The sequence below is a fragment of the Neolamprologus brichardi genome, chromosome 11, assembly GCF_056152115.1.
Source record: "Neolamprologus brichardi isolate AB-2024 chromosome 11, ASM5615211v1, whole genome shotgun sequence".
NCBI lineage: Eukaryota > Metazoa > Chordata > Actinopteri > Cichliformes > Cichlidae > Neolamprologus > Neolamprologus brichardi.
Window position 1 is genome coordinate 23,965,603 of NC_142114.1, and position 12,071 is coordinate 23,977,673.

The window sequence follows — 12,071 nt, forward strand, 5'->3', positions numbered from 1 at the left end:
TTTAGATACGGCCCATTTTCTCATTTTCAGTATATTTTGGAACTATTCCACTCACAAAGGAACCAAAGCACCTGATATCAGACAGATCTTATGGATTCATTAAATACCATCAAATCTGCAGCAATTGTGCTGCTGATGCTATCATGCTGGCATGAACCAATATCTGTGAGTCATGTTTCCAGCTCCTTGTTGAATATACGCCATGAAGAACCTGGTACTAGCAAGGTGTACCTAATAAAGTGTAATAAAGTGAAAGACATGGACAGCTTACTTTGTCAGCCAAAAGCAGAAGTTGCTAAATGAGATGGGTGTGACAGAGTTAAGAAACAACTTGCTCTGTGGCTGTAACACGGTAGTATTTCTCTGTCTATAATCGCTTAAATCTCAACAAGACTGTAAGGATGGCAGACGAAGAAGTTAACTATGCCTCAGTCACATTCAACACCAAGAAACTATCCCAATCACAAGGTAAGTTAAGTTATTCAAATATACTGCAAGAAGAAAAGATAAAACCAACACTGCAAATTTACACAATACCGATGTTTTTTACTGGTGTTTTCTGCAGTAATAGAGGTTAGAAAAAAAACTTGTGGAAATCAGGTCCAAGTTAGATGTTAAGCTAGCTATCCCAAACGTTTTGCACCAGGATACTGAGTTGATTCATTCAGATGCTCAAACAAACTAAACTGATAGCTTGGGCATCTGATTTTGATGCATCCTGGATGTGGTGGTAGCTGATGGGGGGGAGGTGTGGGTATCTGCTTGGACTGCTAGTTGCATTTGCATGATGTTTAACTTCAGATACTATTAAATCCAAATAATAATAATAAAAAAACATTAGAAGGAATTTGACTGCAAAATAAAGGTTCAATATTTTACCACCTACCACTTCAAGATACAATAACTGATGTGAGCTATGCCGGACGGGCTGTGGACTAGTTGGGAACTTCACAAATATATTTTGTGAATGTCCAAGGTTGGTTGAAAAAAAGAGATAAAACAGAAATAAATGTTGCAGCCAGAACTGAAGAATGATTTATTAATTACTATCAGTCAAAGGTTTGAACGCACCTTTTCATTTAATGGTTTTTCATTATTTTTACTACTTTATACATTGTTATTCATGCTGAAGAAATCAAGTATGTAAAGTAAGATATATTGAATTATGAAGCAAATAAAAATTGTATAAATAACTCTAAACAAATCATATATTTTAGATTCTCAAAGTAGCTGCTCTTTGCTTTGTTGACTGCGCTGCAAACCCTTGGCCTTCTCTTAATGAGCTTCATGATCCCCTGAGATAGTTTCCCCTTCACTGGTGTGCTTTATCAAGGTTTATTTGTATTTTAAAAACTGAAGGTCAATCAGTCCTGAAAACTGCTCGAACTTTGAGTGTGTCCCCAAGTGCAGTTGCAGAAACTGGCTCACATGAAGACCAAGAATCACCTCTCTTGACTATTAAGGCTGGTTTATAGCCAGCAAGTTAACAGCACCTCAGATTAGAGCCCAGATAAATGCCACCCAGAGTTCCAGTAGCACATACATCTGTACATTAACTGTTCAGAGGAAATTGTTCAGAGTGTTGTGTGTGTATTTTGTTGGATCACTTGTGAGTGTTGTTGGCCAGGTGATGGCAATAACACTGTGGGGTGCTGAACCACCCTTGATGTGATCATTGTGTGGCCATAGCTCTCCATTTTGTGGTTGGTCACTAGCATGCTTGCTTTACTGAACTTTGTGGATTAAGTAACTTGTTGTGGTATAGGGCCACTCATATGTGACCGTTTGTGTGGTGGAGACCACAGATCACTTGTGTGTGATTATTCGTGGCTGGTTTCATTTTGTGTTGTAACAGGCTGAATAATCATTTTGGGTTTGTGACTGTTGTACTCCTTTGTGTTGGTCACATGTTACTTTTTGTGTGTTCAGTGTGGCAACTTCAGATCCTCATGTAGGGGCATCCATGCTTAAAGATGCCAACTTATTTTTGAGGGATCAACGCTTCAGAGGGACTTTTAATTTGTTTAGGGGTCCTAGAGGAACCCTTTTAAGGGAGGAGGTGTTATGTCTCTCTGCAGCCTCTAATCTGCTCAGTGTGTTCAGCTAGTGCTAATTGGCCACACCTAGTCAGGTGTGGATTAAAGCATACCTGAGGCAAGCTTCCCGGGAGCTCACTTGTCTTTGCCTTGGTGGCACCAGCCATTTTAGCCGACCTGATATTCCATTTTAAGACAAAACCTCTGTTCACCTACACTCTGGTATTCGTCTCCTTTTTAATGTTGCGGCTTTGAGCCGGGTCGTAACACTGCGCAAATCAGGCCTTTATAGTCAAATAGAAACACAAGGAATGGACATTAGACCAGTGGAAACCTGTGCTTTGGTCTGGTGAGTCCAAATTGAGGTTGTGATGGTGTAGGAGCACTTTGTTGGTGACACTGTTGGAGATTTATTCAAAACTGAAGGCACACTGGACCAGCATGGCTATCACAGCATCCTGTAGCTACATGACATCACATCTGGTTCGCGTTTAGTTGGAGCATCATTTAGTTTTCAACAGAACAATGACCCCAAACATACCTCCAGGCTGTGTAAGGAATATTTCACCAAGAAGGAGAGTGATGGAGTGCTGCACCAGATGGCCTGGCCTCCAGAGTCATCTGACCTAAACCCAGCCGAGATGGTTCCAGATGAGATGGACCGCAGAGTGAGGCAAGAGGGCCAACAATTGCTCAGCATCTCTGGGAACTCCTTCAAGACTGTTGAAAATCCACTTCAGGTGACGACCTCATGAAGCTCATTGAGAGAATGGCAAGACTGTGCAAAGCAGTAATTAAAGCAAAGGTGGCTATTTTAAAGAATCAAGGATATTAAACATGTTTTTAGTTATTTCACACTTTTTTGTTTACTAGATAATTCCATATGTCTTCATTCATAGGTGCATTCCTTCAGTTAGAATCTACAATATAAATAATCATGAAAATAAAGAAAGATCATTAAATGGCTGGTAATGTATATTCATACACATATCTATATGGACATCTTCTGCTGCATTTATCTTTTTTGTTGTATTAATGAATAAAAGAAAGTTAAAAGAACTACTAAATAGGCACTATAAAGTCCTATATTTGTGAATACTAATAAATCTTTAAACCTTTCAGTTAAAAAAGAGGAGGAAACCATTTATGATGATGTGAAAGTGAAACATAAAGCAACGGAACAAACTCCTGACACAAACAGTGAGTAATAAAAAGAAATCACAAATCCACCTGTAATCATGTCTAACGCTGCAAAGATTTTTTAAAACTTTTACTACAAGATGTGGTGATGAGTACTAATCAGCTTCTAAATTCATTTACAGTGTGTTTTCACCCTATTATCCTTCATGTTCATAAGGGTTGATAGGAGAGTACACTCTATAAAGGCTTTCATGGTAAAAGACAGGGGAGAGCAGGCCTTATACAGTACAGAATGCGTTCAGCTTGTCAAATGTACATAAATCTTCGATCGCTAGCAATGTGACTCTGAAGTGCTGTACTATATGTTTGTAAGTTTTCTCTCCAACAAACACAACAATGTTAACAAAATGGTTTGCACCGTCAAAGGCAGCTGCGGCTGCCTTTGGTTTCACTCTATAATAGGCTACTGGACTTAGTTTTCTACCAGTTTGAAATTTGAGAATGTTTAACCTCCTACGACCTGGCGTCCACATATGTGGACATCACATTTTGGGTTATTTATACCAAAATACTCAATTTTGCTCTACAAGGGCCTGATATCCACTTACGAGGACATTATACTGCTACTGCTCTATCAAAATTTTAAATGAATATCCTCATATGTGGATCTCATTTTTCTTAGAAACAAAAATGAGGTAAAAAAAAAAAAAATCTGGTAATTCTTTTTTTTTTGCATTCATCGGGCCCCAATATGGCCAAATATCAAAGAGAAATTAAAAATGCATGCCGTGGAAGAGTTCAGGTCTTCGGAGGTTAAACAAGAGAGAAAAGTGTAAAAATGTTCATGCCTGTCTGAGTATGTAGTGTGTAGTGAGGCGTTTTACAGCCGTAAAACACCTATAATAATTGTAAAAAATAAAGTTGACTACTTGGTTTCACCTACCATGATTTCACTTATCGCAGGTTATTTTTAGAAGGTAAATCCCGCGACAAACGAGGGACCAACCACTGTAAAGGAGTTTTCTGTATTAATTTTTCAAGAATTTTTCTCTTATTTTTTAACCACACATTGAATTTTACCATTTATAGAAATATCTGTTTAAAACTGGATTATTTATTGGCAGAAAATTATTTATTTACTTTAAAAAACAGTGTGTAAATGTGCAGTTTAGAGCCGATATGAGGCTTGAGCAGTGCAAGATTAAATAAAATACTTATTTTTTCAGATTTTTTTCTCTGGAAATGTATGCAACTTTTAATAACCAATAAACAATAATGACATTCATTAAGCAATGAATGTAAAGTAAGTAAAGCAATATATTTCTGTCCTGTAGACGTCTCGGTTGACGAGAGATCAGGCAGTAGACGTCATCACTATCAGCAGTTGGCCTGTGGTTTGGGCACATTTTGTGTCATTTTGGTGTTGGGCATCATAGCAGTCACAGTATACAGTAAGTATGAAGTATACATACACTCACTTTAGAGCTCAGGCAGATTTTAAAGCCTTTTTTTTTTTTTTTTTTTTTTACAAATTAACAGTCAAACTTAAACTAATTTCTGTTAGTATTTGTAAAAGGAAAAAAATGTCATTTCTGGAAAAAACTAATTACTGAAGAGAAAAATGCAAAAGATACATTTTAATGAATACAATTTTGACTACATGTAATATTTTTGTGATTAGTTTTTTATCTTTAGAGTCAACCTTCCACAAAAAAAAGATGCAACACTGAAATGATTTCACACAAAATCTGTGTATATGTGATTTGAGATACAATAATAAGCAATATTCTATAATAACAGTGAATGCAGCGTTTTTAAGACAATCCATAAGAAAAAAAACATGTATGATGTGACCTAACGTGAGACTCTACTCTGTTAGAAAAACAGGTGATGAACCTGACTGCAGAAAACCACAGCCTTAGAGAGAAAAATGAGCAGTTGGAGGCTCAGAATAAGAAGCTGGAGACAAAGAAGGAAAATCTAACAGAACAAATACGTGGCATAATGATATCATGGAACGAGCTCAATATTAATCAAGCTCAGCAGAGCATTGATACCTACTGTCCCAAAGAAAATAACAGTATGTTCCAGTTATATCATGTACAAAAATACCAAATTTAACAGAAATATGCAGTGATGTTTATTAACTGAGCTCTATCCTTGCAGACAGAATATGTAAGCCTTGTCAGAATGGATGGGATCATGTTGAGCCCAGCTGCTATGCAGTTAATGATGTTAACCGTGATCAATGGAAAACCTGGGAAGAAGCTTGAGAAAACTGCAGAGGAAAGATTTCAGATTTACCTGTTGTTATTAATGAAGAAGAAAAGGTACTGAGAAAACTGTGGGACACTTTATTACAGACTTCATGAAAATAAAAATGTAATTTCTTTAGCTTGAAAGCTTTCTTAGAGCAAATTGTTTAAATATCTCTGACAACTTTCTCTTTGTCCTCAGAAAACTGTCAGTGAAAAGAGTTGGACATATGATGGAAACAAAGGATACTGGATTGGTCTGAGAGTTGAAGATGGGAAATGGAAGTGGCTGGATGGAAGGAATCTGACTAATAGGTAAGAGACACTTTGAATCAATAGAAATGTCAAGTATTTCCAAAATGTGTGATAAATCAATTACAGTGTACCAATGTCCATCAGCCTTGAGCAGATTTGTTGATTTCCTCAGCTCCTGGATTAACCAGCCTCCTTCTGATGGTCACTGTGCAATCTCTGTCCAAAACCAAGGATTTAAATCAGTGAGCTGTAATGAGAAGAACCGATGGATCTGCAAAAAGAAAGCTTTGTCTGTTTGAATACTGCAGTAAAAATATTATGACTGGTGGAGATTCTAAATACAAAAAATCAATGATATTAGTATTGATGAAATCTTTAAATAGATTTTTTTAAAATTGAGTTTAATTAAAACATGTAGACACAAAAAAAGTTTAACAAAACTGTACTGATTTTGTTTGCCCAGCAGAGGGCACTGCATTACTTCCCATCAAAGACAGTGGTTGTCTAAAGTATCTGTATTCTGGCATTTCTATATTTAAGTGACAATTATTGTTGTAAAAAAAATCAACCAACCAAAGAAACAAACAAACAGTACTGAACAAAATAAGATGAACTTCCTGTTCTTCGCTGTTGCTCAATGGCAGATCTTGACAGTGTGACTGATGACGGAAGTCTAAATGTAGTGACGGCTCTCCTCCTTCCACATCTGAATGTTGTTCTTAACTTGATTAAAACCATCCATTCATCCATTCTCTGCCGCTTATCCTTTTCACGGTCGCAGGGAGGCTGGAGCCTATCCCAGCTGTCTTGAGGCGAGAGGCAGGGTACACCCTGGACAGGTCGCCAGTCTGTTGCAGGGCTAACACATAGACAACCATTTGCACTCACATTCACACCTATGGGCAATTTAGAGTTTCCACTTAACCTATCCCCACTAACTGCATGTCTTTGGACTACTGGAGGAAGCTGGAGTACCCGGAGCGAACCCACGCCATCATGGGGAGAACATGCAAACTCCTCACAGAAAGACCCCGGACTGATGGTGGAACAGAACTCAGGACCTTCTTGCTGTGAGGCAACGGTGCTAACATGGTGGATGATGAACACAGGTCAAAAGGGTCAACACACTACCAGTCCACTCTCCTTGAGGCTTCCACAAAATTCAGACAGAATCCACACATTCCCAAATCCAAACTAGAATCACCTCACTACTCCGTGTCAGGCAATCTCCACACAAACCTGGTCACAGGTACGATTCTTAGCAAACAGTTTTCACAGCAACAAGAATAGAAGCCAGGCTTCGCTAAGTGATTTCACTCGGTGATATCTGATCTTCTGCTACTTTCTTATGAAGCTGCCTGCACAGGATCGTCAGAAGAAGTTGCATGATTGTGACCAGGTGTGTGAGCTAGAAGGTGCAAAACCAGCCATGTCCTCACAATGCACACTTGCCGCCACGCACACACATACAGACGTATTTGCCAGAAGCAAGAACTCTGAAGCTCATAATGGTTATTAGAAAAATCTGATCCACATAAACTCCATCATGTTCCACTCATCCCAATTTTTCTAAAAATGTCTGAAAAACCAGTTATTTATTAGCTTGCTAGCTATTCCTAAATGTGCCACATGTTTTGAATGTGCAGAAAAGAATTTTTTCTGAGGTTGGGAATATTTATTTAATTTATATAAGCTTTACTAATTTAAATCATTCAAAACACAAATCTTGCTTTTAGACTGAGAACTTAATCTTAAACAAAAGTGTTCACTGGAAGGCACATTACACAGACAAAAATGACTCTATCCACCACAAATCTAATATCTGTCTAAATCTTATGTGTGAGTTCTGGGGCGATTCTAGGTTCAAACCTTTAGAGGAGGCTCAGCTCCCAGTCATGATGTAATGCATGCATGCCTTGTAATTAATATTAATTGAACATGCTGCCTGCAAATGTCATCAACTCTTTCTATATTTGCAAACCACAATTCAATTGGATAAATATTACAATGTTACTTTCAAAAGCAACCTAATTAGTTGGATGATCTATTGTAGTGTCGAAGAATAACTCGGAGTGAATAATCAGAGATTTCAATCTAATCCATCTATTTTAGGATGGAGACTTTAGTTATCAAATCCAAAGCAAAGGCTCAGTCGTTAAAGAAGTTAAAGAACTATTTGTGACAGATAAGAAACATGTACAACATTATTTTAGTCTCTTAACCACATAGAGGCAGTTCATCATCAGACACTGGAAAAGCACCTGTCCATGGACCTGCACAAGGAGCAAACTGGTAATAATGTATTAGTATTGTATTGTATCTTTATTTCAGACATATACAGAAAAAAACAACATATAGAAATACACATATTTGCATTTACATGTACAAATATGAATATATATGTAAATACACACATATATGCTGAGACAAAACAAAGAGAAATAAAATAAATAAAATAAAACAAAGTCTAAATGATATCAAATTACAATTATTAAGTCTGAAATGGAGTAGGAAGAAGTATATACATACTTATTAATCCCTACCCCATGCTCAACATTCTATTGAATCCCACTTTTCACTGTTACCCCTAATTCCTTCATTACTTACCCCACACAATAAACAAGGAATGAAGAAAATGTATAAACATAGCTACAGTGATAGATATAATTTTGATGCAATTTAGCATAGTTATATATTGAATGGGTCATCAACTTTATCAGTTTCATATTTATCCAAAAGCAGTTTTCGAAACATCTTTATGAACTGACTAATGCTTGAACATTGCTGTAGGTCCACAGGAAAACTGTTCCACAGTTTTACCCCACAAATGGTAATACAAAAGGTTTTAACCTTTGTCCGTGCTTTAAGAGTCTTCAGATTTAATTTTCCCCTCAATCCACAGTCCCCTTCTCTGTCAAAAAACATCATCTGTACATTTCCTGGTAACATATTTTATCTGGCTTTGTACATAATTTTTTACAATTTTATATTTTATAAGATTCTTAAACTTCAAAATTTTTAATTTCAAGAACATAATATTAGTGTGGTCTCTAAATCCTGCTTTAGTAATCATCCTGATGGTTTTTTTCTGAATTTTACATAATGTTTGAAGTGAAGTTTTGTATGTATTTCCCCAGATTTCAGTTTTCAGTATTTCACAGTATTCCAAATATGGCAATATAAGTGAACAGTAAAGTACCCGGAGTGATTTGGAAGGCAAAAAATGTTTAGCTTTACTCAGTACACAGATGCTTCTTTACAGTTTAGCTTGTATTTGCTGTATGTGAGGTTTCCAGCAGATTGTGTTGTCTATTATCACACCCAGAAATTTTGTATGAGAAACTCTACTTCAACATTATTTATCAACAATTTTGCTCCAGCATCTTTTTTTTTTCAATTTCCAAATAACATAAATGTAGTTTTATTCAAATTTAGTGATAACTTGTTTCTGTCAAACCATGTTTTCAGTTTAATCATTTCTTGTGTGACAATTTACAAAAGCTGCTGTGAATTCTCTCCAGCACAAAAAAACATTTGTATCATCTGCAAATAAAATAAATTGTAATATATCAGATGTTTTACATATATCATTGATGTACAGAGTAAACAGTTTTGGTCCCAATACTGATCCCTGTGGAACTCCACAAACAATGTCCAGGCACTCTGATTGATATTCACCAAGCTTCACAAATTGTTGCCTGTCTCTCAAATAACTCCTGATCCACTCTAGCACCACTCCTCTAATGCCATAGTGCTCCAGTTTATCAAGTAATATTTCATTATTAATTGTGTCAAAAGCTCTTTTTTTTAGGTTTTTCCAGTATTTTTGAAAATTGTGAAAGTAGAGAAATAGGCCTGTAATTTGCGAATTGGTGTCTATCTCCATTTTTAAACAGTAGTATTACTTTAGCTGTTTTATGTTTTATATTTATGTTATTTTATATTTCTCCTTTCATTATTCCCTTGTGGAGTAGGGCTGGGTTTTTATAATCGATTTATCGATTAAAATCGATTCTGGCTTGGATAACGTAAAATCGATTCATTAAAATCCTGAATCGATTTTTTAATATAAATTTATTTTGCCTGAAATGCCAGAATCTCTGGTGAAATCTCACAAAATTTCAACAACCACCAAACAGCTAAGACAGTAAAGGAGAGCAGGAACACGGATTCTGCACAAAGACTTAAACACACAGCGTGAACCCGTGGATCAGAATCAGTTAGATGTCTTTCTCACGGTCGGGGCTGAAAGCCGACAGCTTGCTGATTCTGATCTGTCGGCGGGTCCGCGCTTTGTGTTCACGCCGTTTATGCGCTGATTCTAAAGCTGTTAGTTTTATCTCTCTCCAAAAAATATTGACCGAACCAGCAGCAAAAGAAGATCCAAACTACGCTTCACATAAACATCGTCATGTATTCACTCTTACTTTTACTGTTTTGCTTCGACCACGATGCACAGCTCTCTCTCTCTCTGTACTGTTTTCTGCATTATTCGCTTGCTTGTTACGCACAAGTCTACCGTTGTTTACAGCGCTGTCGGCTGACGGTTTTTTTTTTTTCGTTTTATATACTTCCGAAAAGAAAACCTAATTTCTGCTGTTCAATACTGAACAAATTTAAACTTTTTAAAATTATGCAAAATGCAAAACGCTTAGCCGTGTCTCTAATAAAACCGCTGTAACGTTAGAGGTAATGTTCATGTGTTGATTAATGATTTTCTTTCGTTTTTGATGTACTGCAGAATATTTTTATAAAATCCCAGGCCAGGAAAATCGCCTTCATGTTTTTCTGTGTTTTATCTTTAGCTACTTTGACACAAAGGCATCTGCTGTGATGCTCACACCTTTGATAAAGTCTTGCGTATGTCAGCTTCCTTTTTATATATACAAAAATATGTAAATGTACTGATATGAATTATAATATTTCTTACTGTCAAAATTTCCCAGATTCAAATCGAAATGAATCGAATCGAATTAAATCGAATCGTGGATCGAATCGATTCTGGACCTTGTGAATCGGAATTGAATCGATTCTAGAAATCAGTGACGATACCCAGCCCTATTGTGGAGTTACCCTTTGTTCACTAGAGATCCAGTGTCTATGGCTCGGGGATGTTTTAAAATCATAACAATAGCACACTAAAAAGACCTTGTGACTGATAAGCAGATATCATAAGTGTATAAACTGATTAGACAAGCATGAGGCCTTCACTTCTACCTTTTAATGTTTCTAAGGCCTCTTCATGCTGGTTTTCATCTTTGCTTTTTGTTGTTGATTTTGTGTTTCTACCTTAATACCTAAATATTAAAGATCATATGTATGTCCTCATTAGAACAGGGATTTGTGTTGGTGTGTGGGACTTATTGTTAAATGGACAATGTGTTTCAGATAATTTTATGGAGAAACACAAAAGTAATGTGCTCAGTGTAATACATTACTTTTTTGAGTAATGACCCTAACACCCTTCACCACAAAGAAGGGAAATTCCTCCAACACAAACACAAACATAAACATAAGAGAAGGAATCAAATCACTGAATGATATTGAAGATGGAATAGGAATCGATAAATTCTTGTCCAGTCTGACTCATGATGTCATGATTGATTCATATGACAAACTTTAAATTTTTACCTCTAAACTCTTTCAAATCTGTCTTTTTCCCAAGATAATATTGGACAATTACCTTAAATGCTATGGTTTTGTCAATTTTATATGTAAATATGTAAAAGTGGAGTTTTGGCCAAAAAACAGAATTAAACCAGCGAGATGTATGCTGGCAGACCGTGAAGGTTGAAGTGGGACCCAAAAGAAACAGAACTTGATATCAACTAAGAGTGGGGTGCTTATTAGAAAGTGGGGAGCAACATACAAATGAAAGAACAAATACAAGAATAAAGTGGGAAAACTGAACCAAACTAAACACTGGGAACAGGAAACAGGAAACCTGAAACCTGGTACTGTGACATGGACATGGAGTACATTAGCTTGATGCATGACAAACAGATAACCTGACAACAAACAAAGGGAAACTAATACAATATATACACAGAAGGTAACAAGGGAATGTGCAACGGGAGGAAAACACCTGGACCTAATCTTACATAAGGAGACAGCGAGGAAGCAAAACTGAATAAACTAAACGCAGGACGCGGGACTATCAAAATAAAACAGCAAGTACGAAAAATACGGAGACCAGTCCCCATTAGTACCTACTCGGATCGACTTGGCACGGATCAGCCTGGCTGGCTTTCCATTACAATCTGGTACTACCTTTTTTTTTTCTTTTTTCTTTTTATAACAATATTGTTATTATTGTTTTCGTTTTCACAAACAATCCATAATTACATAACATAATATAGTGTAAAACAAAAACAAACCAAAAACT

General features: G+C 36.5%; 1 pseudogene; it reads left to right on the forward strand.

The window, feature by feature from the left end:
* The first annotated feature begins 401 nt into the window (after positions 1-401).
* LOC102782437 (C-type lectin lectoxin-Phi1-like) lies at positions 402-6,047 on the forward strand (annotated as a pseudogene).
* Positions 6,048-12,071: the final 6,024 nt, after the last annotated feature.